The sequence below is a fragment of the Homarus americanus genome, unplaced genomic scaffold, assembly GCF_018991925.1.
Source record: "Homarus americanus isolate GMGI-L3 unplaced genomic scaffold, GMGI_Hamer_2.0 scaffold20559, whole genome shotgun sequence".
NCBI lineage: Eukaryota > Metazoa > Arthropoda > Malacostraca > Decapoda > Nephropidae > Homarus > Homarus americanus.
Genome location: NW_024723000.1, coordinates 2,755 through 11,099, shown reverse-complemented (window position 1 = coordinate 11,099; position 8,345 = coordinate 2,755). Strand labels below are relative to the sequence as shown.

General features: G+C 42.0%; 1 long non-coding RNA gene across 1 annotated transcript; it reads right to left on the bottom strand.

The window, feature by feature from the left end:
• Positions 1 to 397: 397 nt before the first annotated feature.
• On the bottom strand, positions 398 to 6,404 carry LOC121863214. The gene is made up of 2 exons (XR_006088355.1): positions 6,079 to 6,404; positions 398 to 464 (listed from the first exon to the last, which is right to left on the bottom strand). It is a non-coding gene; the product is annotated as an uncharacterized LOC121863214 (long non-coding RNA).
• Between the last annotated feature and the right edge of the window lie 1,941 nt (positions 6,405 to 8,345).

Below are 8,345 nucleotides of genomic sequence, written 5' to 3'. Positions count from 1 at the left end.
TCAATTTCCTTTCTTTTTCTGGTTTGTGTAAAATTCTGTTTATTCAGTAAATATCATATGTAAAGAACCTATCATCTTCATACTCTGCTGCCTTCACCCATCCTTCCATCTCCTGCTTGGTCTTTCACAAACTCTCCTACCATTTACCTGACAAAAAAAACTATCAAATAAGATTGAATGTCTCTACACAACACAGGAAATCCTCTATTTACTTTGTTCCTAATTACAGTGTTTCACTTAAGACAAGCATTAAAGGTTACAATTTAGGACCAGTGTAAAAAGAACATTACACCTATGAACATTTAAACTCTCCTTACTTAAAAACTGGGAAGTCCATGCGTGTTATCTGTGTTGCAAGATCTTCTGGCACTACACGTAAGAGATCCAAGACTGGCGGGTTATCTGTATCTTTCCCTCTCGCTGGTAAACTGGCGGATTTATGGCTGTGAATTCTGGGGAGAGTTCTGAAATATATTTTAAAATGTTATACTGTACAGTAGTTACAGCAAACTGACAAGATGAAAATATTACTTCTCATGCACGCACACACACAGACACACACTACTATTACTACTACTACTACTTTGCTGTCACTCAGAGTCTAGGATGACGATCATCCAGCTATGATACAATGATATGAGCTATTAGGGATGTCACCTAGGTTGGTGAGTTTTGAGGCGACTAAAGAGGCCGATACAGGTCCTGCAGGGTCTTTCACTTTGTTGCACATGTGGAGGGCTCCATCTACTGCGGAAAAACACTGCCACCGTGTTTTTCCGGCGTTGGTGCTTGTCTGCCTCGGTTTGCAGTTGGGCTAACTCGAAAGCATTGACACTTCGTGAGGTGCTCCTCCAAGCGTTATCATGTGGAATACTAGAATCCAAGGTGAGGGGGTCGATATGGCACTTTTTCAGGCTTGTCTTAAGACTATTCTTATACCTTTTTAATTGCCGGCCGGTGTTACGTTTACTATTCGTTAGCTGACTGTAAAGTAGTTGCTTTGGCAGTATACTGTCGTCCATGCAGGTAACATGGCCAGTCCAACATAGTTGTTCATGGATAATGGTAGCCTCGACGCTCCTACAGTTGGTGTCAGCAAAAATACTGGCGTTTATTCTCTTGTCTTCCCAGCGAACTCGGAGGATGGAACGTAGACTACGTTAGTGAAAGTTTTCAAGTGCCTTGAGGTGCCTCCTGTATGTGACCCATGTCTCACTGCCATATGGTAGGGTGGGGAGGACCACTGCTCGATATACGTACAGCTTTGTAGATAATTTCAGCTCCCTACAGCTGTAGACACAATTTCGGAGTCTGACAAAGGCTTGAGATGCACATATGATCCGATGCTGAATCTCTTCATCGATGTCTGCAGTGGTGGACAGGTGGGAGCCGAGATACCTAAAGTAGGTAACATTAGAGAGGGTAGTACCGTTCAGCTGGATAGATAGTGAAGGTGTGTCTGAACCAGGGGCAGGTTGAAAAAGAATCTGAGTCTTACGTACATTCACCTCAAGGCCGAAGTGTGCATATGCATCTGCGTAGGTGTTCAGGATCTCCTGTAGGTCGTGTTCAGTGTGAGCAACAAGGGTGAGGTCGTCTGCATACTGAAGTTCAGTAATGGAAGCTGCCGACACCTTTGTTCTTGCCTGGAGTCGTCTTATGTTGAAAAGACCCCCCTTCACCCGGTACTCGATGTTCACCCCGCTGACTAAATTGGCACTGGCACGAGAAAGGAAGGCAGTCAAGAAGGTGGAGAAGAGAGTTAATACCAGTACACACCCTTGTTTAGCCCCCGTTTGGAGGGGAAGAACTCAGACTGGGTGCCATTGTGCAGGACACTGCCGTTCATGCCATCATGGAGTTGCCTCACATTGGCGATGAATTTTGGTGGGCAGCCAAAACGGATGAGAGTCCACCAGAGGGCTTCCCTGTTGTCTGAGTTAGGTCGATGAAAGCCATGTACAGGTCACAACGCTGTTCTCTGTACTTTTCCTATATCTGGCGGGCAGCAAAGATCATGTCAGTAGTGCCATGTGATGGTCTAAAACCACATTGAGATTCTGGGAGGAAGTTTTCCGCCTCAGGAAGAAGTCTATTTAGGACTCGAGCGATAATCTTGCCAGTTATGGAGAGCAGCGAGATCCCACTGTAGTTGCCACAGTCTGACCGGTTTCCCTTGTTCTTATAAATATTGACAATGAAGGCGCCTTTAAGAGCTTGGAGAATTTCCTCCTTTTCCCATATATTCTCCAGGAGAGAGTGGAGATGGCTGGTAAGCAGAGGTCCTCCTGCTTTATACACCTTGGCTGGGATTCCATCAGGCCCTTAGGCTTTGTTATTTTTCATCTGTTTGATGGCAGTAGCAACCTCATCCAGGGATGAAGGATAGCTGAGGTGGGTCAGCTCTGGATGCCGAGGGACCTGCTGGGTTGTCAGGACATCCACATCGGTGTTTCAGTTGAGCAATGAATGGTAGTGCTCTTTCCAGCACTTAAGGAGGCCTTCATCGTCTTTATTTATGAGGTTACCGTCAGGTGAGTGGAGGAGGGCTGCGCCACGAGTGACTGGCCCATAAAATATTTTAGTGGAAATGAAAAATTCGCACATCTTGTGCTGATCTGCAAGTTTTTGTGCTTCACATGCTTTATTTTTATGCCAGTCGTTCTTTAGCTTGCCAAGTTCCCGCTGGGCTGCCGCTTTCTTTTTGGGGAAGGTTATCAGCTTTGGTCCGAGACTGAGGGTTGTTCTGCCAGTCAGTAAAAGCAGCACATTTATCATCAATGAGTACTTTGATTGCCCTGTCATTTTCATCAAACCAGTCCTGGTGTATTATTTTGATCTGGCCGAGGGTCTCTGCAGGTTTTTGTCATAACAGTATTAAGAGTATTCCGTTTGGCACTGGGATTCACGTTGTTTGCTGTTGGGTTGTTTATAAGCCCATGTTTGAGCTGCTCTCTGAAAGCATGTGGTACCGCTGGATCCTCCAGACTCTTAGTATTAAAACCTCTTCTGGAGGCTTGCTGCCTTCGCCATTTTGGGGTGACATGAAGTGAGAGCTTGGATCTGACAAGTCAATGATCAGTGTCACAGTGTTCTGAGCCACGCTTGGCACGGGTGATGAGGACATCTCGGCAATCTCTTTTTCTGACAATGATGTAGTCAATGAGATACCAGTGTTTGGATCGTGGGTGTTGCCACGAACCCTTGAACTTGGCGGCCTGCCTAAACAAGGTATTGGTGATAGTGAGGTTGCATGCAGCACACTTGCTGAGGAGGAGTAGGCCATTGGGATTACACTTGCCTAGTCCATTTCTCCCTATGGTTCCCTGCCAAATGTTAGCATCTCTGCCAACTCTGGCACTGAAGTCACCAAGGAGCACAACCTTGTCTTCTCTGAGGATAGAGGTTAGCACTCTGTCAAGGTCAGTGTAAAAGGCCTCCTTGATGTCATCCTCTGCATCCAGTGTTGGGGCGTATGCACTGATGAAGAAGGCATGACGTGAGTGATTCAGTGGGACTTGAAGCGTCACGAGGCGCTCATTGACCCCAATATGCATTTCAGTTAGCCTGTGTAGGATGCGTTGGTGGATGGCAAAGCCAACTCCATAAATGCGGTTTCTCTCCGCAGCAGGCTTACCCTTCCAGAAGGTGTAGCCAGACCCCCGTTCTGTGAGTTGGCCCTCATCTGGGAGCCGGGATTCGCTGATGGCTGCTATGTCGATGTTATACCTAGCCAGCTCTTTTGCCACAAGGACAGTTCTTCTTTCAGGACGCACATTTGTGCCAGTATCCAGAAGGGTCCTGACATTCCATGCAGAGACCATATGAGGTTGTATGGTTTGTTTTTGTTTGGATCTGTGATTTTGGTTGTGTTTTCGACCACATAAGAATGACCTTACTGGGTGCGGTTGCCCAGTCAGGTTGGGTTTTTAAACAGGCTATGTTTAGGGCACCTTTTCTAGCACGCACATGCACCACACCTTCCCTTATACAGCCTCAAATATACTCTACCATTCTCATGACATTTTGGTCACACACACACACACACACACACACACACACACACACACACACACACACACACACACACACACACACACACACACACACACACACACACACACACACACACACACACACACACACACACACACACACACACACACACACACACACACACACACACACACACACACACACACACACACACACACACACACACACACACACACACACACACACACACACACACACACACACACACACACACACACACACACACACACACACACACACACACACACACACACACACACACACACACACACACACACAACACACACACACACACACACACACACACACACACACACACACACACACACACACACACACACACACACACACACACACACACACACACACACACACACACACACACACACACACACACACACACACACACACACACACACACACACACACACACACACACACACACACACACACACACACACACACACACACACACACACACACACACACACACACACACACACACACACACACACACACACACACACACACACACACACACACACACACACACACACACACACACACACACACACACACACACACACACACACACACACACACACACACACACACACACACACACACACACACACACACACACACACACACACACACACACACACACACACACACACACACACACACACACACACACACACACACACACACACGCGCACACACACACACACACACACACACACACACACACACCACCTCCAGCTCTTCATCCTTGCCTTACCCTGTTCTCAACTTCTGCTTCCTGCTTTTCTTACTAAACACAGACCCACATGTACAAAACTCAAGTGCCCCCCCTGACAAACACTACACTGAGAATATTCCTTTTTTAGTGTAACAACTTGTTTTACTTGCATTCTCCTTTCACATCATTGAAACAATACCCCATTCACCTGCAGCTCAAATGGGTCCTAAGAACTGGATCCTAACCCCAATCATAAGTGAGGTTGAGCCTGTTGGGTCCAGGGATCATTTTACAAGTCAACTATCTCAGTATGTGATTCAGCTGTCAAAACACCATTCCATATATTAATCAATTGAAGCACTGTACAAGACACCCAGTAGATGATGGATGCTGCTGAGATACTGCCTGAGCTTGACTAAAATTAAATAAACTAAAAATTATGAATTACAATATTGTACAGTACTGCAATAGAAAACATACTGTATGGCAAATGATATCTTATATTTCTGTAAATGATTAAAAGAATATGTATAACTCTTCATATGTGACAGAGTAATATAAATATATGTGGCATAATGGGTATTCAGAATGCATGAAGAAAATTCACAAAGTACTGTAACTGGACATTCTTGTATGACTTGTTTTATCTTGTGCTCTGGGATATACTTCACATAAATGTACAGTCCACTTCACTAGTGCATAATGGGTATTCAGAATGCATGAAGAAAATTCACAAAGTACTGTAACTGGACATTCTTGTATGACTTGTTTTATCTTGTGCTCTGGGATATACTTCACATAAATGTACAGTCCACTTCACTAGTGCATTTACAGAGGATTGTCAGGTTTTGTGCAGTGTGGCAGCCGTGTTTGTTTACATTCAACAGAAGGAAACTCACCATAGTAAACATACTATGGAATAAAATTAAAACAATATTAAAACAAATACAGCACCTCAAAGATAATGATATGTGGAATGTTTATATGACAAACCCATGTAAATGCACTAGTGAAGGAGACTGTACTTGCATAGGAAAAATGTTCCTTCAAAAGGAAATACTACTGTATAAATAAGTACAGCTACAGGTGAGGCTTCTGAAATCAACCAATACTGTACTCCGTTATTTACCCACTTACCTGTGTCACAGGTACAGTAGTAGATGAACTGTAAGGCCTTAAGCTGCAAAGACTTAGCTGTGCTTGAACAGTATCTTTTGATTATTAATTACAGGTACATGCTCCTCCTGATATAAAACATTTGGAAGCCCTACACTACTTACCCGTAACTATACGCAGCTTTTGTTAGTGCCTTCATGCTGTCGGGTGAATCGTAGTTGGTCTCTTGGACTACCTTGCGGTAGACAGAAGAAGGGGGAGAAGTACCTCGTGCACACATTGGCATTGCCATACCCCTCCCACCCCCACAACCACTGCTGCGCTCCTCTTCATCATCGCTGTCCATCACACTCTGAAATAGGTACAGTACACATTTCAATTCCTAACTTTCATAAGTTGGAAAAAATCCATCAGGCTAAATTGCACAAGTACCCAATATAATAGGATTTATATTTTCATGCAAATACAGTAAAAGTTCATGCATTCAGTTCTTATGAATGAGTGTAATGTAATAAATAAATAAATAAATTCCATGAATGGCACAACACACCCATAATACTTTGTGTTTAATAGTCGAACCAAAGAGTATAACTCAACAGCATAAGGTACTGTCACTCTCAACACAATATTAAACTTTTATTTAGTAAAATATATTTATACAAAATACAAAGTCAATATCAATGGAACATCCTGTTCCAAAGACAATACAAATAACTTAATAAATAGGATGAATGGATAAAAAGTGCATTAATACATCCCATAAAATTGGCTCACCAAAATGCTCAACTTTTTTATGACTATCTACAGTTTGAACCAAGAGGAGGCCAATGTAGGTGATATGAACAGCTCATGTGCTGCAGCTTGAATGTAAGGTTAATAAATATGCTCAATCAGCTTTCAATTATCAAGTGCACGAATGTCATGCGAATGATACATCAAGTAGAAGTGTGGTAAGTAAGAGGTAGTACGAGATATTTCTTGTAGCTATATCTGTGTATACAGTATCTTATACACAGAGTAAAAGGAATATTTTATGAGAAATACAAATATAATTGATGAATTTCTTGCTCCATACCAAAAGAAAAATAAGCAAACCATCTAAGTAGCTCTCCATACAATACAACAATGAATAAAGAATAAAAGGTAGACGACTCAAGAAAATAAAGTGGATCAAGGTCGTCACAGTCAGACACCTTCACATGAGCACCCTGTAGTGCTGAGGTCTTGTCCTACTGTGTGAAAGCTGTGCCTCTTAGTGATCGAATGATATCAATTTGTAATCAGTGACTTGGTTAACTCAGCTTATGGGTCATAATCAGTGACTGATATGCACTAGCCACAAGCAACAACAAAGGTGTGATACACGTAATCAGAGAATAAAAATGATATAGAGTTTTGGAGGCAATAAATACAAGTACAGTTTTCATTTTAATCAACAGACCTGATCCCTTTCTCAAAACAAATACATTAACTTTAATCAATAAATCAAATTTATTTCTCAAAACCTTAGGCCTAATAACAATCCCTGACAAAGTAGTCATCTATGAATCAAATGACCTTTGAAAAATAAAATATATAGCCATGATGTATCATTGAATTATATTATTTCTTAAAACAAATAGTATACATGTAGATGTATAAAAAAATCCCCTAAAAGATACAGTATCCACATCATTGAATAATAATAATAAAGCCCATGAGTAGATCTGTACACACTATAAGAGAAAAATACAAGGCAGGTTGACAAAACATTTACCCCCGTGTCCGGTCCTCATCCAGGGACAAACACAACACTTATCTTAAATTGGTCTCAATATATCTACTGAAGATGAACTATAAAGCCATGAAGTTCATCCTGAGTGAAATATGTTTTAAGAGATACTACTGTACAGTATTTCTCTCAGTCAGGATTATGGAAAGAATAGTGAAACACGAGACCAACAAAGAAATGGTGGGAGGAGCGATGTTGGAAAGTAATATGAAAAGGACTACTGTATACTAAACTACTCTACTTTTCAGATGACACAAACCAACCCAGTTTAAACAAACAAATACTGGTAGGTTAAATTGTGGTTTGGTTAGACTATTTTTGTTCACAGTGTCTGCTTATAAAAACACTGTACTCCTGTTCATGGTAGTTTTCCAATACTGTACTTGTGGTACAGTACTGTTTTAGGGTTGATACCTACAAAGATGATGATCCCATCTATACCTTCATTATCTTTACCGAGAGCAGCTGAAAACTGATTAGTTTAATATACAGTACCATAAATACACCAATAGAACATAAATTTAAGAAACAAAGTGTAAAAAAAATTACTTCTAAAAACATAATACAGGTACAGCATAACAACTTATATCAGTACAGTGCAATACATGTGTAGCTACTGTACAAAACAAAATATTGCACTGTACAGACACACACCTGTCA